General features: G+C 44.1%; 1 long non-coding RNA gene across 1 annotated transcript; it reads left to right on the top strand.

Annotated features, from left to right (window-relative positions):
- The first annotated feature begins 845 nt into the window (after positions 1-845).
- On the top strand, positions 846-1,499 carry LOC130206483 (uncharacterized). Its single transcript, XR_008834120.1, has 3 exons — positions 846-910; positions 1,013-1,205; positions 1,476-1,499. It is a non-coding gene; the product is annotated as an uncharacterized LOC130206483 (long non-coding RNA).
- The last annotated feature ends 21,851 nt before the right edge of the window (positions 1,500-23,350 follow it).

Raw genomic sequence — 23,350 nt, 5'->3', positions numbered from 1 at the left:
CTGTGTCGAGCCACATGGCGTGTTAGCTTGCTGCTGTTAGCGACCGTGCTAACTGCTAGCTTGCGAACGTGCTAATGCTAGCTAGCGCTCGTTTGCTAACGTTAGCTTGCTAGTGAACATACTATGTGGCTTGATACAAGGTAAAAGGTTGACGTTAGCATGCCATTGTAGCTTACATCACACATCTCCTCACCAGTCTTGACTGAATCACCTGCAGCTTGCTCCCTGAGCTGCTAGCACTAAGCTAATGTTGATGGTATGTTTACTCTGGGCCTTCAGAGAGGATGATTAGCAGTCCATGTAGACAGGTTTGGAAGAAACAAACAAAGCAAGGGGCTTACCTTACTTCTACAGTTAATCTTAGATAGTCTAAAGATATTCTTAATATGTAAATCTGTGAAGCAGTGTCAAATAAAAATGTGAATGGAGCAGTTATTCATTTTCTTATTTTATCCAAGTTTATTACTAGTTTAAATGGCTATAGAATATGTTCTGATCATGCATGTTCTATAAATGAAGATAATAATCCTGACAACCATCTTCTTTGGTCATTTCAGCAAGAGAATATGCACCGAAGACGCCTAAATCCAAAGGCTGATGCCAACTTTTACATTGATACTGGAGGGGACAAAGTGGGACTTGACATCAAATACATCAATGCCTTCAAAGGTAAGTTGAATGTTCTAATTTTGTAACCATGATTAAAGTAGGAATAAACTTAACAAACGTTTTTTCTCTGTGTGGAATAGGTCGTGGCATCTTCACCTCTGCTCTATTTGAAAAGGGAGACTTTCTGTTGGAATATAGAGGTGAATTAATAAGCCAGCAAGAATGTGAACGGAGACAGACTTCATCACGACTGCCTGAAGGTGTTCATGTTCGAGTTCTATTTTAATGGAAAACTATGGTGGTGCGTATTGTGTCAATGCTTCGTCTAATCCAAATTCAATGACACTTTGCCTTTATTTTATATATTTACTGTTATGAAACTGATATACTTTTGTTTTTGTAGTTTTGATGCAGCAAAAGAGGATGGGTCACTTGGAAGACTTGTGAACGATAATAATGTCAACCCCAATGCCAAGATGAAGTACCTAAACATACAAGGGAAGCCCCATCTGTGTTTGTTTGCAACACGAGACATCAGTCAAGGAGAGGAGGTCACCTATAATTATGGTGACTCGGATTGGCCGTGGAGATGCAAGGTAGTCAAAATGTTACTTTTAAAGTTCTTTCTAAAGGAAATGCTTATACCATATGATATGTCACAGCCATGAATAATGCTTAATGATGTCCAAGTAGCTTTGATTTTACATTAATTTACAATTATCTTTGACAGTATTAAAACGGTTATTGACATTGTTGGTTGATGAGGTGAAAAAAGAAATGTTGCTACCTACAAATATCAAAGTTTCTGCTGTATTGATTATTCAGTTTTGACCTGATCCCGTTGGATTGATGTTTATTGTTAATAGCTTCAGAAATCTGAAGGAAAGTCTTGGACGGGGAGCACGGTGAGGGTCCATCTACATCCGAGCCTTCTCAGAGTACTCAAAAGGTGTCAACAAGTAAGAGGCAAGAAAAGAGATCTCCAGGTGCATCAACTAGTCTGCTCAAAAGATATGAAAAGGTAAGTCATATCTGTAGTTTTATGTTTTAAGCTACATATTACGGGTGTAAATTCCTCTTTACGCGTCAACATCTTTCTACACATAATTTATTTTTTTCTCACTGTGGCTGTCTGATTCTTCATAATTAAAAAACTGATTAATTTAGTTAATTTATCTTTTTTTGTATTCAATATTGTAAATAAATTGCAGAGATATATCAAATGGAGGGTTACATTTCCAAACTTTGCGTATACGGCCGTTGGGCTTTTTAATCCGGCCCGCCGAGTATTATACTTATTATAAGTTATGGTAAAGACCGCTGTAACGCTTCTCCATTCCCGACTTGAGTTTCCCGAAGCAAGATGATGGCATCAGACCAGCATTTATGTTTCTCAATGCTTATTTATTGCTCAGCGCTCTTTGAGGCTGTGTGTGTCACTCTCCTGGAGCAGAACACGGCAGATACACACGGTATCCTCCGACTTTACGTAAAGACCGCTGTAACGCCTTCTGCTGCAGAAGAGCGCACACACAAAGCTTAAAGGAGCGCTGAGCAATAAATAAGCATAAAGAAACATAGATGCTGCTCTGTTGCCGTCATTGTGCTTCGGGAACGTGTGCCATGCTTTCTGCCGACGTATCAGGCTGCGATTCCAGCTTGCTCTCTGCTCACTTCCACCCTTTCCCTCACAGGCAAGCTCGCCAAATATCTTACGATTGCCGTAATGTACCGCATACCACTGAAACGCTCCGCTTCTTAGCATTCCGAATCCTTTGGAATTACGTCGGAAAGTGTTAACTTTAATTTGAATTTGGCATGTCACTTTCTGTCGCCGGAGACATGGTTTGTACGACAAGAGTTTTAGAGTTGTAAAATTAACTGACAGCTGCATCCAGAGTATTGCTCCTCGGCATAAGGAACATCAGACCCATGTGACTGCACCGCCCTATTAGGCGATTGGCCTGGACCTCCACAATATTTTCTGTTCTTCATGTGGCCCTCTGGGAAAAATAATTGCCCACTCCTTGTGTAGACCCTCAAATTACTCTTGTTGTAATCTGGCACTATAGATACAATTTCAGGGGGGCCACCCTGTTATAATGGTATGGGAAACACTGGTTTGTGTTTGTCGGTCCCTCCCCCCTGAAGTTGTAAGCCTAGGGGTCAGAAACACGGTGTAAGATTGTATCCATATTCGACTGCTCAACCTCAGCAGCCCTCACAAAAACGCTGCTAGTATTTAGCCTTGTTTAGAGTGTAATCAAGTAATGCAAATGTATTACGTCTGTTGCGTTCAGGGGCAGCGGTGAGGAACGGACATCCCGGGGTCACAGGTTTATTACAGGAGATCATAACGTTGACGATTTAGTTTCTGCGTATTGTCATTCTTTCAAAAGAGAATCACGATTTATCTCAATAAATTTTTCTTTATCTCACTTACTACATATGGGTGTCAGTGTTTCCCCTAGGTTTACAGCTTCAGGGGGGGGGGGGGACCAGACCGACCGACACAAACACTTGAAACATGTAGGTGTTCATTTATTTTCATGACCACCACAAAGGGTGCATATTTTGTCACTGCAGTGGATTTTTCGGGGCTTTTCAAAGAAGGGTTCCAGAGCCTCTTGATAAGCAGTCAGAAACATTTGGCTGATTAATTGACATCCGCAGGCAGCACGATGGTCTCCTTGCAGCCTGTTGCGGATGTTTGTCTTGACCTGCAAATACATAAACTGTTAGGCTTTAAAAGTAAAAGCTGATATCTTAAAATAGTGATAGCTTACACAGCAAATCCCATTGTGAAAAGTCTATATTACTCTGTTCATGGTGGAGAAGTCCCTCTCACAGTTTACACTGCTGACTGGGACTGAGAGGGCAATGGCAGCTAGCAGGCTCATTGTTGGGTTAGGGTTAGCGACGTGTTCCATCTTCTCCACCATGGGAGCGTTTAAAAAATGCAGATATAGCGGTTTAATTTTCACGCGACATATTCAACGCTCTCTGCCGGCTAGTGGGCGTGTGCTCACCTGTCTGCGCACACGCCGGCATCGGAGCTCTGCGGCGCGCGAGACGGAGAGCTAAGAAGTGACATGCTGTTGTGTAGATAGGATCAATAACAGATGTTATTGAATGACTTTAAACATATTGTACAGAATGAAAAAGTATATTTGTTATTATTATTATTATTATTAGGGCCCGAGCAATGACTTCGTCAGAGCGGAGGACCTAAAATATTTGGCTCTCAACTTCATCATTCCCTGAGATGCTCATCTATGACAACACTTGATGGTACATTCCCAGATCCTATTCACTGTCCCTTTCTACCCCTTATCTGATACAGATGTTGACTGAGAGTGAGCTGATTGAGTCTAAGAATGACGAAACTGACACGCTTGAGACCTCTGTGGATGGCCTGAATCCAACACGTCCACTACTGGGTCCCCTCAACAGGGTTGAAGAGGTAAACAAGTCTAAACTTAAGTTTAATTACATTACGTGTGAAAAAAACATTGAATCTTGTTTCTTTGTGTGTGTGTAATCACGTCATATGGTATATATGGACAGTGACATATGAGGACACGAGACATTCAGAATCGTTATTCTATTTTTTGGATACATGTAACTTTTAACATCTTGCAAGTATTTGTCATTATTTTATAAAGGCTTAAAACGGTATGTAAAAACAAAAGTAAATTAACTTATTTTAGATCATGTTTCTCTTCATAAACAAATGTAAATGAACATGAAGAAAACCTTTGAGATTACAAAATGAATTGTAACCTATTGTACATCTTCTCAAACAGTTGTGTTTATCTAGAGCTGTCAGTTACCATGTTACAGGCATTTGTGTGTCCATATGGATTGTTCCTCTCATTAAAATCCTAAATATTCTCTGCAATGGTACATTCCCACATCCTATTTATTCACTGTCCCTTTCTAGCCCTTATCTGATACAGATGTTGACTGAGAGTGAGCTGATTGAGTCTAAGAATGACGAAACTGACACGCTTGAGACCTCTGTGGATGGCCTGAATCCAACACGTCCACTACTTGGTCCCCTCAACAGGGTTGAAGAGGTAAACAAATCTAAACTTAAGTTTAATTACATTACGTGTGAAAAAAACATTGAATCTTGTTTCTTTGTGTGTGTGTAATCACGTCATATGGTATATATGGACAGTGATTTATAAGGACATGAGACATTCAGAATCAACATTCTATAACTACTGTGTGTGTGTGTAATCACCTCATATGGTATATATGGACAGTGACATATGAGGACACGAGACATTCAGAATCAACATTCTATAACTCTACTGTGTGTGTGTGTAATCAGCTCATATGGTATATATGGACACTGACATATGAGGACATGAGTAATTGTCTAAATCAGTGGTATCCAAACCGTTCTCAAAGAGGGCATATTTGATAAAGTGAAGATGCCCGGGGGCCTATAGTCCCTTCTGAAAAATGTTAACTCTAAAAGTATCATGCAAATAATACACCATGTTCGTTGTCACAATTATCTTTTCTTTTTTTCTTTTCAAATGACAATGTTACCAAATATGAGCCACTCGGGCAGGCGTGAACAACTCTAAACGCACACATCTGCCTTTCATTAATATCTAGAGTCAGATAACAATGAACAAACTCTATGGAATATCTTAAACTTCCATGAAGTTTGATAATCATCTTTACCTCATGATTTTTTTTAAACCCTTTTAACATCTGTAATTACGACAGTCCGCCTGGTCCGTGTTGTCTTTTTTTCATCAAATGTGTCAAAAAATGTCTTGGCAAAATGACTTTAGTGCTTTAAAACAAAGTGGATTGTTCCTCTCATTAAAACCCTAAATATTCTCTGTAATGGTACATTCATACATCCTATTTATTCACTGTCCCTTGATACAGATGTTGACAGAGTGAGCTGATTGAGTCTAAGAATGACGAAACTGACACGCTTGAGACCTCTGTGGATGGCCTGAATCCAACACGTCCACTACTTGGTCCCCTCAACAGGGTTGAAGAGGTAAACAAGTCTAAACTTAAGTTTAATTACATTACGTGTGAAAAAAACATTGAATCTTGTTTCTTTGTGTGTGTGTGTAATCACGTGTTACGTACTCCCCCCCCTTCTTGTTGTCCTCTTGTTTTCTCTGCTGGGCAGGTGCACTTGGCCCGCCTCTGGCTCCGCCTTCTCCAGGTGTTCCTAGTTGACACTCAATTCAATTCAATTCAGTTTATTTGTATAGCCCAATTTCACAAATTACAAATTTGTCTCGGAGTGCTTTACAATCTGTACACATAGACATCCCTGCCCCAAAACCTCACATCGGACCAGGAAAAACTCCCAAATAACCCTTCAGGGGGAAAAAAAGGGAAGAAACCTGGAGGAGAGCAACAGAGGAGGATCCCTCTCCTAGGATGGACAGATGCAATAGATGTAATGTGTACAGAAGGACAGATTTAGAGTTAAAATACATTCAATGAATATGACAGAGTGTATGAATAGTTCATAGTAGGCATATTCCACGATGGAGACCTCCACGATCCATCAGGCAGATGGCGGTGGGGAGGAGGAGTGGCGGAGTCTCAACAGGACAGTGGCGTAGTCATGAGCAGGAATTCCACGACCCAGACGATCCATCAGGCAGATAGGATCTATGCCGTCTCATAGGGTCCGATGACCCCATGAGACGAAAGTCAAAAGGACTCCGGGGAGAAAACAGAGTTAGTAACGTGTGATGGAGAGATGAAAATTCATCCTTAAGGAGAGAAAAGAGGAGAGAGGTGCTCAGTGCATCCTAAAACGTCCCCCGGCAGCTATAAGCCTATAGCAGCATATCAAGGGGCTGGACCAGGGCAAACCTGATTCAGCCCTAACTATAAGCTCTGTCAAAGAGGAAGGTCTTAAGTCTACTCTTAAACGAGGTGACTGTGTCTGCCTCCCGGACTGAAATTGGAAGCTGGTTCCATAAAAGAGGAGCTTGATAACTAAAGGCTCTGGCTCCCATTCTACTTTTTAAGACTCTAGGAACTACAAGTAGTCCCGCATTTAGTGAGCGTAGCTCTCTAGTGGGGCAATATGGTACGACAAGCTCCTTAAGATATGATGGAGCATCACCAATCAAGGCTTTGTAGGTTAAGAGAAGAATTTTAAAAGTGATTCTTGATTTTACTGGGAGCCAGTGCAGAGCAGCTAGTGCAGGAGTGATGTGATCTCTTTTCTTAGTTTTAGTGAGAACACGAGCTGCAGCATTCTGGATCAACTGGAGGGACCTAAGAGATTTATTAGAGCAGCCTGCTAATAAGGAGTTGCAGTAATCCAGTCTCAAGTAACGAAGCGTGAACCAATTTTTCTGCATCTTTTGAGACAAGATGTGCCTGATTTTGAAATATTACGTAGATGAAAGAATGCAGTCCTTGAGATTTGCTTTACGTGGGAGTTAAAGGACAAGTCCCGATCAAAGATAACGCCAAGATTCTTTACAGTGGTGTTGGATGCCAGGGCAATGCCGTCTACAGAATCCACATCACCAGATAATTGATCTCTGAGGTGCTCAGGGCCGATTAAAATTACTTCGGTTTTGTCTGAGTTTAACATCAAGAAGTTGCAGGTCATCCAAGTTTTTATGTCTTTAAGACATGCTTGAATTTTACAGAGTTGGTTGCTCTCCTCTGGTTTTATCGATAAATATAGTTGAGTGTCATCTGCATAACAATGAAAGTTTATGGAGTGTTTCCTGATAATATTGCCCAAAGGAAGCATGTATAAGGTAAATAAAATTGGTCCAAGCACAGAACCTTGTGGAACTCCGTGATTAACGTTGGTGGTTATCGACGCGTCATCGTTTACAAATACAAACTGAGATCGATCTGATAAATAGGATTTAAACCAAATTAGTGCCGTGCCTGAAATGCCAATCGACTGCTCCAGTCTCTGTAACAGGATGTCATGGTCAATGGTGTCGAATGCAGCACTAAGGTCTAACAAGACCAGGACAGAGAGGAGTCCTTTATCTGCTGCCATTAAGAGGTCATTTGTAATTTTCACCAGTGCCGTCTCGGTGCTGTGGTGTTTTCTAAATCCTGATTGAAATTTCTCAAATAAACTATTATGATGTAGAAAGTCGCACAACTGATTTGCACCACTTTCTCAAGGATCTTGGAGAGGAAGGGGAGGTTAGAGATCGGTCTATAGTTAGCCAATACCTCTGGATCCAGAGTGGGCTTCTTCAGGAGAGGTTTAATAACAGCCACCTTGAAGGAGTGTGGTACGTGGCCTGTTAGCAGAGACACATTGATAATATCTAATAGAGAGCCGCCAATTAAAGGCAAAACGTCTTTAAGCAGCCTCGTCGGGATGGGGTCCAAGAGACAGGTAGGCGTGTTGAAGTAGAAACCGTTGAAAATAATTGGTCACGGTTGATAGGAGAAAATCCTCCAAATATACACCAGGGCATACAGCGGTTTCCAAGGCCATTCCACTTGAGGACAGATTGGCACTGGTTATGGGCAAGAGATTATTAATCTTGTCCCTAATAGTTAAAATCTTTTCATTAAAGAAGTTCATAAAGTCATTACCACTAAGGTTTATAGGAATGCTCGGCTCCACAGAGCTGTGACTCTCTGTCAGCCTGGCTACAGTGCTGAAGAGAAACCTGGGGTTGTTTTTATTTATTTATTCTATTATTGATGAGTAATAGGCTGCTCTGGCATTACGGAGGCCTTCTTATATGTTTTAAGACTATCTCGCCAAACTAAGCGGGATTCTTCGAGATTAGTTGAACGCCATATGCGTTCAAGCTTTCGTGACGTTGCTTCAGTTTGCGGGTCTGAGGGTTATACCAGGAGCAAACCTCCTCTTCCTCACTGTCTTCTTCTTCAGAGGGCTATCGAGTCCAGTGTCATTCTCAGAGAGCCTATGGCACTGTCAACAAGATGATCAATCTGGGACGGACTAAAGTTAGACCAGGAGTCCTCTGTTATATTGAGACGTGGTATCGAATCAAATACAGAAGGAATCGCTTCTTTAAATTTAGCTACAGCACTATCAGTTAGACATCTAGTGTAAAACTTTTGACTAACGGAGTACACTCCGGTAGTATAAATTCAAAAGTTATGAGGTTGTGGTCTGACAGAAGAGGATTCTGTGGGAAGACGTTCAAATGCTCAATGTCAACGCCATAAGTAAGAACAAGATCAAGCGTGTGGCCAAAGCTGTGAGTGGGTTTCTGTACTCTCTGACAGAAGCCAATCGAGTCCAACAAGGAGATGAATGCAGCACTAAGGCAATCATTATCAACATCCACATGGATATTAAAATCTCCAACAATAATAACTTTATCGGTTTTAAGAACCAAACTTGATATAAATTCTGAGAATTCAGATATAAACTCTGAATATGGACCTGGTGGCGGTACAGAATCACAAATCGAATTGGCTGTAGTGTTTTCCAGGTTGGATGTGAAAGACTAAGAACAAGGCTTTCAAATGAGGTGTAGTGTAATTTTGGTTGAGGATTAATTAATAGGCTCGATTCAAAGATGGCTGCTACTCCACCTCCTCGACCGGTGCCTCGAGGAATGTGAGTATTAATATGACTTGGAGGAGTCGATTCATTCAGGCAGACATATTCTTCATGGCTCAGCCAGGTTTCAGTTAGGCAACATAAATCAATGTGATTATCTGATATTAAATCATTCAGTAACACAGCTTTAGATGACAGAGATCGAATATTTAGGAGACCACATTTAATAGACCTATTTTGTTGCACTGCTGAAATAATTGTGTTAACTTGTATAAGGTTATTGTGTACGACTCCTCTTCTGCTTACTTTTGATTTATTTAATTGAAGTGGCCGTGGGACAGACACAGTCTCTACTCTACGGCAACGGGTGTTCACCGTTGCCAATCAGCCGAGTGTAAAGGAGGAGACTGAAGGAGAAGAGAGGTGTTCATTACTGGGGAGGGGTCCGCTGTGCCGAGGCGCTTGTGCCTTTTGGTTGGGTTTCCTGGAGGACGTGTTACATAGGTTGTTTTCGTGTCTTTGTTGGGCCCGTTAGGTTCTGTGGTGTGTTGGGCAGCGGAGGAAGACTCTGGGTTCGACGGCCGCTGGAGTGGCTGGTCCAAGTCCCCTCCGTCTTTTTGTTTCTTTTACCCGTTCTCCAGTGACATTGTTTGATTACGCGAATAAAGCTTTTTGTTCGCTGTAAGGTGCTTCGCATTTTCTTATTTTATTTTATGTTGCGTCTCCCTCAAGAGCCACTACCGCAGAGTAGGGAGGCGGGACGTAACATATGGGGGCTCGTCCAAAGGCTGGCTCGGGCTGGTGAGTAGTGTGCTTGGAAAAGGCCCGTGACAGCGTATGTGTTTGTTTTATTGGCTGTATAGCGGAGAATTGCAGTAATGGATTTTGACTTGGAAGGGTTTGTCGAGGATCCAACTAGGGAAAAGTTGGATGCGTGTAGCAAACAGGAGCTTGGTCAAATCGCAGGCAAATTCGAGGTTGTAGTCAATAAACAGAGCAAGAAACAAGTTATTAAAGGACAGCTGTTGGCTGCGCTTATAGACCAGGAGGTATTGTCGGAGGAGGAGGTTCACGGTGATACAAACGTTGAGACAGAGGGCTCTCAGACGTTGAGCGACCGTAAACTAGAGCTACTTAAGCTGAGGCTGAGAGAGAAGGAGAACGAGCGTAATTTTAATTTGGAGATGAGGAAAATTGACGCGGAGGTACGTTTGAGGGAGCTGGGGAGGGGTCCGCTGTGCCGAGGCGCTTGTGCCTTTTGGTTGGGTTTCCTGGAGGACGTGTTACATAGGTTGTTTTCGTGTCTTTGTTGGGCCCGTTAGGTTCTGTGGTGTGTTGGGCAGCGGAGGAAGACTCTGGCTGGCTCGGGCTGGTGAGTAGTGACAAGATCGACTTGTTAAAAGGGTATTGGCAAGTTCCGTTGACTAATCGCGCTAAAGAAATATCAGCGTTTGTGACACCAGATAATTTCCTACAGTACACGGTAATGGCGTTTGGGATGCGCAATGCGCCGGCGACTTTCCAACGGCTCGTTAATATTGTGCTGGCGGGTCTGTCAGGGTGTGCGGCATATTTGGATGACATTGTGGTTTTTTCAGAGTCATGGAAAAAACACATGGAGCAGTTGGCTGAGGTTTTCGAGCGTTTGCGCACGGTGAATTTAACTATTAATCTAGAAAAATGTGAATTTGCTCAGGCAACTGTGGTCTATCTGGGGAAGGTGGTTGGTAACGGGGAAGTGCGGCCGGTCCAAGCTAAGGTGGAAGCAATCCTGGCATTTTCTGCTCCGGCTTCCAGACGGGACCTGCGCTGCTTCCTTGGGATGACTGGGTACTACAGAGGGTTCTGTAGAAATTTCTCAGCTATTGCTGCCCCGTTAACTGATCTGTTAAGCCCGAAAGTTCCTTATGTGTGGTCGGAGCGATGTGAAGATGCGTTCCAGAAAATTAAATCATTAATGACTAATGCTCCGGTGCTTGTAGCGCCAAACTTCGGTCAGCCCTTTAAACTGGCAGTTGATGCGAGTGAATTTGGGGCTGGGGCTGTCTTGCTGCAGGATGTCGAGGGAGTGGAGCATCCGGTGTCATACTTCTCAAAGAAGTTCAATCGACACCAGCGGGTGTATTCCACCATCGAAAAGGAGGCACTCGCTATGGTTTTGGCTTTGAACCACTTTGAGGTATACGTGGGGTCATCAAACATTCCTGTCACGATTTACACTGATCACAACCCCCTTGTGTTTCTGCACAAAATGCGCAACACAAATCAAAGGTTGATGCGTTGGAGTATCTTCATGCAAGCACATTCGTGGCAGGGATAATGTGTTGGCGGATGCATTGTCGCGCTTATAATATAGCAGTTATTGGGTGGAATGAGTGGTGGTGAGCACGCCGGTCAACTAAGGTTGTTTGTTGTGATTGTTTTGTTTGAAAAAAAAAAATGAAAAAAAAATCACTAACTCATGGTGGGGGTGTTACGTACTCCCCCCCCTTCTTGTTGTCCTCTTGTTTTCTCTGCTGGGCAGGTGCACTTGGCCCGCCTCTGGCTCCGCCTTCTCCAGGTGTTCCTAGTTGACACTCAGCCGAGCTTGGCGCGGGTGTTCACCGTTGCCAATCAGCCGAGTGTAAAGGAGGAGACTGAAGGAGAAGAGAGGCGTTCATTACTGGGGAGGGGTCCGCTGTGCCGAGGCGCTTGTGCCTTTTGGTTGGGTTTCCTGGAGGACGTGTTACATAGGTTGTTTTCGTGTCTTTGTTGGGCCCGTTAGGTTCTGTGGTGTGTTGGGCAGCGGAGGAAGACTCTGGGTTCGACGGCCGCTGGAGTGGCTGGTCCAAGTCCCCTCCGTCTTTTTGTTTCTTTTACCCGTTCTCCAGTGACATTGTTTGATTACGCGAATAAAGCTTTTTGTTCGCTGTAAGGTGCTTCGCGTTTTCTTATTTTATTTCATGTTGCGTCTCCCTCAAGAGCCACTACCGCAGAGTAGGGAGGCGGGACGTAACATATGGGGGCTCGTCCAAAGGCTGGCTCGGGCTGGTGAGTAGTGTGCTTGGAAAAGGCCCGTGACAGCGTATGTGTTTGTTTTATTGGCTGTATAGCGGAGAATTGCAGTAATGGATTTTGACTTGGAAGGGTTTGTCGAGGATCCAACTAGGGAAAAGTTGGATGCGTGTACCAAACAGGAGCTTGGTCAAATCGCAGGCAAATTCGAGGTTGTAGTCAATAAACAGAGCAAGAAACAAGTTATTAAAGGACAGCTGTTGGCTGCGCTTATAGACCAGGAGGTATTGTCGGAGGAGGAGATTCACGGTGATACAAACGTTGAGACAGAGGGCTCTCAGACGTTGAGCGACCGTAAACTAGAGCTACTTAAGCTGAGGCTGAGAGAGAAGGAGAACGAGCGTAATTTTAATTTGGAGATGAGGAAAATTGACGCGGAGGTACGTTTGAGGGAGCTGGAGGTGTCGTCTCGCCAGCCTCAGCAGTTGGGGTCTGCGGAGACTGGCGATTTCGTAAGCAAATACATTCGGTTTGTCCCGGTATTTGACGAGATAGACGTTGATAGTTATTTTGTCCTGTTTGAGCGTGTTGCAACCACGTTTAAATGGCCTGTGAGCATGTGGCCGGTTATGCTGCAGTGCGTTCTGTCGGGTAAAGCGCGGGCGGTTTACGCTGCGTTATCTGAGGAGGTCAGTCGGAGTTATGAGCAGATGAAAGCTGCTATTCTGCGCGCGTATGAGCTGGTGCCTGAGGCTTACCGTCAAAAGTTTCGTGATTCAAAAAAACAAGATTGCCAAGCGTATGTGGAATTCGCACGGGAAAAAGAGGTTCTGTTTGAACGGTGGTGCTCATCGGTGGGGATAAAAACTCTAGAAGATCTGAAAACCGTAGTGCTCATGGAGGAGTTCAAGAACTGTTTGCCTTATGGTGTGTTCACACCGGACGCGTCAAAATTTCGACGCGCGTCGAGATTACATGTTAAGTCAATGCAAAGCTGCGTCGAAGCTGCGTAGCTGCGTATTTTCCAGCGAGCAGCGCGTCAGACGCGTTTGAAGCAGCACGAACAGAGGGTTTGTCGCGGGGCGAACTCAGCGAACAGCGCGAACAGACGCAGCTCGTTGACGCGCGAGTTCAAATTTCCCAACTCTGGCAGCAAAGACGCGTGAGTCATAGTTGCGTCAGCCAATCAGCGTTGAGCAGCTCCGCTCGTCATCGTCCTGCCGGTCGAAAAAAATGGAGGAAAAGATTATTGTCGCCGTCTGTGGGCACCCCGAACTTTACGATACAACTCTTTATGCTTACCGAAACCGGAGCTATAAAGATAAAGCGTGGAACAAGGTTGGAGAAGCCGTGGGACTACCTGGTACGTTTTGAATGTATGTATTTGCTTTTATTCTCGCTATTTGTTGTACTTTACTATCAACCAACCGCCGGCATATGTGTTTCATGGCAGAGGAGATCTGCCGCTGTAGGTGGAAAAGTCTCAGAGACACGTATCAAAGAGAGAAGAGAGAGAGAGCAGCGAGAAGCGCAGTGGGAGTGCAGCTCAGTCCACTAAAAAGTGGAAGTACGCTGCGGTCCTGTCGTTCCTCGACTCATTTATGACTCCGCGTCCGACGCGTCTGGTGTGAACACCCTTTTTTCGACGCGCGTCAAGACTGCTGCGTCAGACGCGTAGAGAATTTTTTCGACGCGTCCGGTGTGAACGCACCATTACACAGTGGCCACATACCTCAATGAGCAAAAACCGCTTAAATTGTTTGATGCTGCGGTTTTGGCGGATAACTATGTGCTTACTCATAAGGCTGTCGGCAGTGACAGGACTCGGGCACAAACCGGGTTTGTGGACAATACAATCAGAGAAACCCCAGTCTTTGCTAAGGTGCCATGGCAGTCCAGCAGGCCAAGAATTACTGAGGACAAATCAGGAGAGGTGAAGTGGGGATCTACGGATAGGCCGGTGTGTCATCACTGCAAGAAAAGAGGTCATGTTATGGCGAATTGCTATATTTTGCAGGATAAAAAAAACAATGTGAAGACAGTAGCCTTTGTCAATACTTCTCGACCGGGACCACTCAATTCAGAATTGGAAGTGTTTGCTCCGTTTCTTATGCAGGGAGTGGTGTCGTCGCTTGGGAAGAACAACTGGGTTCCAGTGACAATTCTGAGGGATACAGCGGCATCACAATCTTTTATCGTGACTTGGTGTGTTGCCCCTGTCGGAGGCGTCGGCTGTGAATTCCGGGGTTCTTGTGAGGGGCTTTGGAATGCAATATGTAGATTCACCGTTGCATCATATTTACCTCAAGTCAGATCTAGTTACAGGGCCGGTGATTGTCGGGGTTAGATCTTGTTTTCCTATTGAGGGGGTAGATTTGATCTTGGGGAATGACTTAGCCGGGGGCAGAGTACTCGTTAAGCCGGAGGTGACTGCAGTTCCTATGGGGAATTGTTCGGATGAAGGGGTCCGAGAGTTCCCTGATGTACATTTCGCCTGTGCCGTTACCCGCGCCAAGTCCAAGTGTGAGGTTGAGGTTAGCAATAAGGTGGATCTGGCTGATAGTTTTATGGCTATAGAACTGGATGTACCGTTTAATGACTCTCCCCTGCAGTGTGACGGTGTGAAGACGGATACGATAAGTCTCGGTACTGTGCCTGTGGCACGTCAGCAACTGGTGTGTGATCAAAAAGCGGATGCGGAGATATCATTGTTGTTGGACGATGCGGTATCAGAAGGTGTCGTTGGCTCTCGGGGGTACTTTGTCGAAAACGGGGTGCTCATGCGTAAATGGACACCGCTGGTTGCGTCACCAGATGATGATTGGAGGGTGAAAATACAAGTGGTGGTCCCGGCTAAGTACCGCCGTGACATCTTAGGTTTGGCTCATGATCATCAGCTTGCTGGCCACCTTGGTGTTAATAAAACGTATGACCGAGTGCTGCGCCACTTCTTCTGGCCTGGTCTAAAGAGGGATGTAGTACAATACTGTAAAACCTGCCATGTGTGCCAGGTTGTAGGGAAGCCCAATCAGACGATTCCGCCTGCACCACTGTATCCCATCCCGGCTATAGGTGAACCTTTTGAGCGGGTGATCGTGGACTGTGTGGGCCCTTTTCCACGTAGTAAATCCGGGAATAAATTTCTTCTTACCATCATGTGTGCAGCAACACGGTTTCCCGAAGCCATACCGTTGCGTAACATCACTGCTTTGAGTGTGGGCAAAGCCCTGGTGAAATTTTTTTCCATGTTTGGGTTGCCAAAGGTAATTCAAACTGACCAAGGATCTAATTTCATGTCGTGTGTCTTTGCTCAGACTCTCAAACAGCTCGCCATCAGTCATGTCCACTCGAGTCCATATCACCCTGAGTCACAGGGGGCGCTTGAGCGTTTTCATCAGACGCTTAAATCAATGTTACGTGCGTACTGTTTGGAGTCCGATAAGGAGTGGGATGAGGGAGTGCATTTGATGTTGTTCGCAATAAGAGAGGTGGTGCAGGAGTCGCTGGGATTTAGCCCGTCTGAGCTGGTTTTTGCTCATAATGTACGTGGTCCCCTGAAGCTGTTGAAGGAAAAGTGGCTGGGTGTGGCCGAGCCACTTAATTTGCTGGATTATGTGAGTGGGTTTCGGTTCAGGATGCGCCGTGCGTGCGAGCTGGCCCATGAAAATCTGGTTGTTGCTCAGAGGGGAATGAAGAATTGGTATGACAAACGGGCTAAGGACAGAGTGTTCGCTCCAGGCGACAGAGTGCTAGTCTTGTTGCCGATCCCTGGTTCCAGTTTGCAGGCCCGGTTCAGTGGTCCTTATGTTGTTACCAAGAAAGTCGGTGACCGTGACTATCTCATCGCTACCCCTGACCGGGGTCGTAGGAGCAGGCTTTGTCACGTTAATATGTTGAAGCCGTACAATGAGAGGGCAGATGCGACTGATTTGAGCAGTGGCTCAGCTACGGTTACTGCTGGGTCTGTTGTTCTACCTGGGGAGCTGTCTAGTGCTGGTCTCTGTAAACCTGCCGCTGCCTGTATGGTGGCGCTGTCCAGTGCTGAAAGTGACACGTCTGTCACTTCTGAGGTCCCGGTCTTTTTGGGGGGGGATGAAGACGTGGTGGTCCAATCGAAGGCGGTGTTACAGGGGAGGCTGCGAAACTCAGAAATTCTTGGTAATATTGAGGCACATTTAGCACACTTGCCTGATGCGCAGCGTGCAGATGTAAGTGCATTGATTTTGTCCAACAAGCAACTATTTTCTGACGTACCTACCTGTACGACAGTTTTGGAACATGATATTGATGTGGGTGACTCACCGCCGATTAAACAACATGCATATCGTGTAAACCCTGACAAACGCCGTCGGTTTAAGAAGGAGGTTGATTATATGATTGTGAACGGGATTGCTGAGTCCAGCTTAAGCCCGTGGAGCTCGCCGTGCTTACTGGTTGATAAACCGGACAAATCGGATCGCTTTTGTACAGACTTCCGGAAAGTTAACAACGTGACAAAACCTGACAGTTATCCTTTGCCCAGGATGGAAGATTGTATTGACCAGGTGGGCAGTGCCTTGTTTGTCACCAAGATCGACTTGTTAAAAGGGTATTGGCAAGTTCCGTTGACTAATCGCGCTAAAGAAATATCAGCGTTTGTGACACCAGATAATTTCCTACAGTACACGGTAATGGCGTTTGGGATGCGCAATGCGCCGGCGACTTTCCAACGGCTCGTTAATATTGTGCTGGCGGGTCTGTCAGGGTGTGCGGCATATTTGGATGACATTGTGGTTTTTTCAGAGTCATGGAAAAAACACATGGAGCAGTTGGCTGAGGTTTTCGAGCGTTTGCGCACGGCGAATTTAACTATTAATCTAGAAAAATGTGAATTTGCTCAGGCAACTGTGGTCTATCTGGGGAAGGTGGTTGGTAACGGGGAAGTGCGGCCGGTCCAAGCTAAGGTGGAAGCAATCCTGGCATTTTCTGCTCCGGCTTCCAGACGGGACCTGCGCTGCTTCCTTGGGATGACTGGGTACTACAGAGGGTTCTGTAGAAATTTCTCAGCTATTGCTGCCCCGTTAACTGATCTGTTAAGCCCGAAAGTTCCTTATGTGTGGTCGGAGCGATGTGAAGATGCGTTCCAGAAAATTAAATCATTAATGACTAATGCTCCGGTGCTTGTAGCGCCAAACTTCGGTCAGCCCTTTAAACTGGCAGTTGATGCGAGTGAATTTGGGGCTGGGGCTGTCTTGCTGCAGGATGTCGAGGGAGTGGAGCATCCGGTGTCATACTTCTCAAAGAAGTTCAATCGACACCAGCGGGTGTATTCCACCATCGAAAAGGAGGCACTCGCTATGGTTTTGGCTTTGAACCACTTTGAGGTATACGTGGGGTCATCAAACATTCCTGTCACGATTTACACTGATCACAACCCCCTTGTGTTTCTGCACAAAATGCGCAACACAAATCAAAGGTTGATGCGTTGGAGTATCTTCATGCAAGCCTTCAATGTTGAGGTCAAACACATTCGTGGCAGGGATAATGTGTTGGCGGATGCATTGTCGCGCTTATAATATAGCAGTTATTGGGTGGAATGAGTGGTGGTGAGCACGCCGGTCAACTAAGGTTGTTTGTTGTGATTGTTTTGTTTGAAAAAAAAAAATGAAAAAAAAATCACTAACTCATGGTGGGGGTGTTACGTACTCCCCCCCCTTCTTGTTGTCCTCTTGTTTTCTCTGCTGGGCAGGTGCACTTGGCCCGCCTCTGGCTCCGCCTTCTCCAGGTGTTCCTAGTTGACACTCAGCCGAGCTTGGCGCGGGTGTTCACCGTTGCCAATCAGCCGAGTGTAAAGGAGGAGACTGAAGGAGAAGAGAGGTGTTCATTACTGGGGAGGGGTCCGCTCTGCCGAGGCGCTTGTGCCTTTTGGTTGGGTTTCCTGGAGGACGTGTTACATAGGTTGTTTTCGTGTCTTTGTTGGGCCCGTTAGGTTCTGTGGTGTGTTGGGCAGCGGAGGAAGACTCTGGGTTCGACGGCCGCTGGAGTGGCTGGTCCAAGTCCCCTCCGTCTTTTTGTTTCTTTTACCCGTTCTCCAGTGACATTGTTTGATTACGCGAATAAAGCTTTTTGTTCGCTGTAAGGTGCTTCGCGTTTTCTTATTTTATTTCATGTTGCGTCTCCCTCAAGAGCCACTACCGCAGAGTAGGGAGGCGGGACGTAACATCACGTCATATGGTATATATGGACAGTGACATATGAGGACACGAGACATTCAGAATCGTTATTCTATTTTTTGGATACATGTAACTTTTAACATCTTGCAAGTATTTGTCATTATTTTATAAAGGCTTAAAACGGTATGTAAAAACAAAAGTAAATTAACTTATTTTAGATCATGTTTCTCTTCATAAACAAATGTAAATGAACATGAAGAAAACCTTTGAGATTACAAAATGAATTGTAACCTATTGTACATCTTCTCAAACAGTTGTGTTTATCTAGAGCTGTCAGTTACCATGTTACAGGCATTTGTGTGTCCATATGGATTGTTCCTCTCATTAAAATCCTAAATATTCTCTGCAATGGTACATTCCCACATCCTATTTATTCACTGTCCCTTTCTACCCCTTATCTGATACAGATGTTGACTGAGAGTGAGCTGATTGAGTCTAAGAATGACGAAACTGACACGCTTGAGACCTCTGTGGATGGCCTGAATCCAACACGTCCACTACTTGGTCCCCTCAACAGGGTTGAAGAGGTAAACAAGTCTAAACTTAAGTTTAATTACATTACGTGTGAAAAAAACTTTAAATCATATTTCAGTGTGTGTGTGTGTCGTCTTACATAGTCTAAATTTACCAATATGGTGATTGTGTAATATGTTTTATAGGGATAGCCACCTCATTAATTTATTTTATAACTGTAAATTAGTATCGTGTATGTGTATCAAGCACACGTGTTTTTAAGAATATTTGCTCAACCTGCGTGTGATCTGTATGTCAGTTTAACTAAATTCTACTTGTATATATTACATTTTTAACAGTGTCAAAGGCATCACCTGGTGTGTGCAACAATATCCACCTTGGACAAGTGTGTTCAATGTTTGGGACCTGTATCCTCCTTCAAGTGGCTTGGCTATGAATGCAGAGGTGAGATATTTAGTGAATTTGTACAAAGTTTGACTTGGGGTATTAGGTCGGTATATTTGCTGTGTTCTAATGTACAAACCATTCTTTAATTAAACACTTATGACAAATAATCATTTGGTCAGAGCATAGGCTGCGATATCAACTATTTCCAAAATTGTTGGATGTGCAAACGTCTGAACGTCACACTTTTTGTGTTTAATTTTAATTTATTTATCTAGTTGATAAGAAGTTTAAGTAGTTAAATAGTGGGATATTGTAAAGAATATATATTCTAGCTTAGCATAGCCTAGTATTGTTTGCATAAATGTTATGTGTAAAGTGGAAAAACACTGGACGAGAGTTAGAAACATCAGCAGGGCATTCCGGCGCCTGAACTGATCAAAGAAGATAACAGTGACACACGAAAGAACTTTATGCACCAACGCTCACCCTAGATTTGAATAGAACAAAGCAACACTCATGAACAGGAGAGCCACAGAGACAACTACTGAGCGCAGATAAGATAAGGAAAGGTCCAGCTTTGACAATTAATATCCGGATTCAACCACAGCCCTCACACACACACACACACACACACACACACACTGGCCCTTTGTAAATATCCTGGGAACGACCTTCTAGCAACAGTTCGTCCCACTTCGGAAGAGATAAGATTATCTTAGAAAACTCCCCAGCTCAGTCAAGGAAGCTACATGTGAATTCCATCTTCCTTTCTCACACTTTCACAACAAATGCTCTCATTGGCTGGCCACAAGAACCAATGAAGGAGCGACAACGGCGGAAGCAGAGGACCAAGGGCCAATGAGAAAACCCCACCCCCTTATCTCCTGACGAATCAGAACTGTTCCTTTCGGCTAGTTAAAATGGCCGAACACTCTGAACCGGCGTCCTTTCTCCAGCGCTGAGGCCATCGGTCAGAGCTCAGGAGGGGGGTCCATGCATGATGTCTACTTGTATCCTGATTTCTGAATAAAACGCTTATAGATGTAACGTAGAAGTCTACCGCTCTTTCTTCCAGTGAGTGTCGTCCAGGTGGTGTGTCGCTGTCCAACTCCAACAATATCATTCAGATTACTTAAAGGTGTTTTATTTTGCCTCATTTGTACTGACAAGATCTGTTATGATTTAATGCTAGAGGTTTCTCTCCAATACACCTGCTGTTACACTTAAAAGTGTAAACATGGGCAACAATAGTGTCTCTATAAAAGGGGAACCTTTTATATTTGTATGTATTACAGGTCTCTGTATTGCTCTGACAGAACAACTTGAATCAACCTGTGTTATTTAAACTTTCAGTTTGTTCAGGAGTCTGGCATAAATCTTGCCTCAGAATGTTGCCAAATGATAACCAACACCAATCACAGGTGAGTGGGATACAGAAAACAGCACATGTGGTTTGTTGAACTCTCAACTGTCTGGAGCTGTCTATCATTTTAAATCCTTTGTTTTCTTACCAGTTTCTGCGTCAAATATCAGATGATGAGTGCATGTCCGATGAGGACTACATACCGGACTCGGGAACCGAAGATGACGATGATTATGATTCCGATGCAAGCATCCCCATTACGCCTAGTCGGTTGAAAGCTGGATGGATTCAAGTAAAACCAGTCCTACCTGACGCTGGAACATCTCATGAGTCAGACACCAGCATCCCAGTTGTGTCAAGTTCATCAAAAGGTTGCCAAACTCTTGCAGATCACATGGTTTCCAATACTGCTGAAACATTGAATTCTACCAAAGACTCAACAAAGGAAAAGTGTGAAGTTGAGCTTATTAACAAAAAACAAGTAACAAATCTGACAAAAAATTACTGTTATGTTTGTGGTAAGCCCCAAAGCAAAATTTCCCGCCATTTGAAAACGCACAAGACACATGCTGAAATTGTAAAAGCATTTTCCCTCTCTGAGCACTCAAAAGAGCGTAAGATGTTAGTAGAGAAGATGAGGAATAAGGGAAATTTTAGTCACAACACTGCCGTTTTACGAGATGGAACAGGGCCACTGAAAGTGAAAAGAAAGCCAAAGGCTGAAGCATTGGCTGGAAAGTTTATTCACTGCATGTACTGTCAAGGCATGTACATTCGTAAGGAACTTTGGAGACATGTCCGCCGATGCTCCTTTAAGCCAGAAAACATTGAACGGAATAGAGAACCAGGGAGAACCAAAGTATTGGCTTTGGCTGAAGTTCAAGAAAATGGATTCTGTCATCAGATCTCAAGTGGAGTGTGGAAGATCCTTGGTGTCATGAAACAGGATGAGGTTGCCTCAGTTGTGCGAAATGATCTCTCCATCATTAATTTAGCTCAGTCACTCTACAACAAACATGGACAAGATCCTACCAAGTATGAGTACATACGACAGAAGCTCCGTGAAGTGGGGCGTTTGTTGCTATGTTTGCGTACAGACTTCTCTATACATAACCTAGAGGAGGCTGTTAAACCTGCTAACTTCCAGAGGGTTGTGCAAGCTGTAAAGAAAGTTGCAGGTTTTGATGAAGACAAACATTCGTACGCAACACCAAGCCTTGCACTGAAATTGGGTCATACACTTCAAAAAGTTAGTGACATTGTTCATTGTAGGGCCCTCATGGCAGAAGATGAGGAACTGATCAAGTCCACAGCCATGTTTAAGAAGCTGTACACCACCAAGTGGTCTGAGATGGTGTCTTACAGTGCCCTGAACACACTGAGTGATGCAAAATATAACAAGCCATCAACATTACCCTTCACTGAAGATGTTCAGATCCTTCATCGGCACCTTAAGAAGTCTACAGAAACAGACATTTGCAACTTGAAGGACAAGGCCAGTTCTCGGAACTATGCTCTACTTGCAAAGAGCACACTTGCACAAATCATTGTGTTCAATCGAAGACGTTCTGGGGAGGTTTCAAAAATGCGCCTCAAAAGTTTCCATGAAAGGGACAACACAACACTTCATGAAGATGTTGCCATGGGCTTGTCGAAAACTGAACAGAGACTCTGCAACTATTTCAGCCGAATTGAAATCATGGGAAAAAGGGGAAGAAAGGTTGCAGTTCTGCTTACACCAAGCATGCTGGATGCTCTGTCACTCCTTACCAGTAGAAGAACAGATTGTGGCATTTGTGCCACAAATGTCTTCCTGTTTGCAATACCCAACACGATGAGCCACTACAGAGGACAGGACTGTTTGCGTTTTCATGCAAACGAGTGTGGAGCGAAGCACCCGGAGTACCTCAGGTCGACACATCTCAGGAAACATGTCGCCACACTCTCACAAGTCCTTAACTTGAAAAACAATGAACTCGATCAGGTTGCAGATTTCCTGGGTCACGACATCCGTGTTCACCGGGATTTCTACAGATTACCAGTTCCCACAACACAACTGGCCAAGATTTCTAAGTTGCTTTTATCAATGGAGAAAGGGAATCTTTCCAGCATGCAGGGGAAATCACTGGATGAGATTGAAGTGGAAGGTGTGTAAAGAAATGAATCACTTACATGGTGTTATGTTTTGAACATATCTTGTACTAATTTAAATTTTTCAGGGCAAACATTGACATAATTATGTTCAGATAATATCTACAAATCATTGTGAGTACTATAATACTATTTTCCAGATGAAATTGCATTTAGTTGCACTGAAGACAAGAACAGTGGGAGCGAATCCGATGACGGTGGCACAGCAGGCAGAGCATCAGAGTGTGGAACTAGCGAGCCTCTAGATGCTGCATCTGACTCTACAATCACCAAGCAGGTCCATGACTTTGAAGATTCAGGTAGGTTCCCTCACTTTATAGTTGTTGCTCTTGACAAAATGTACTTTAAATTCAATTTGAAAATGAAGTATTGTGAAATGTTGTCTTTAGCAGGAACAGTGCCATCAGTGTCATCCACAGTAAATGAGACTGCACCTTTCTCTGAAGATAAACCACGTTTGATGGTAGAGCACCGTAAGTACTTAAATGAGACACAAAAGGCATTAATGCAAGGTATAGAAAAAAGAAAAGGCAAAATAAGTATTTTGCCAATACATTTTGTTTTCTGTATGTGTGATTGTTTTTGTATATCGTCCAGGAAAAGACGTTGAGTCCAGACGAGGGACAA

This window comes from Pseudoliparis swirei, chromosome 16 (assembly GCF_029220125.1).
Source record: "Pseudoliparis swirei isolate HS2019 ecotype Mariana Trench chromosome 16, NWPU_hadal_v1, whole genome shotgun sequence".
NCBI classification, from domain to species: Eukaryota; Metazoa; Chordata; class Actinopteri; order Perciformes; family Liparidae; genus Pseudoliparis; species Pseudoliparis swirei.
This window is presented reverse-complemented; position numbering and strand designations above follow the sequence as displayed.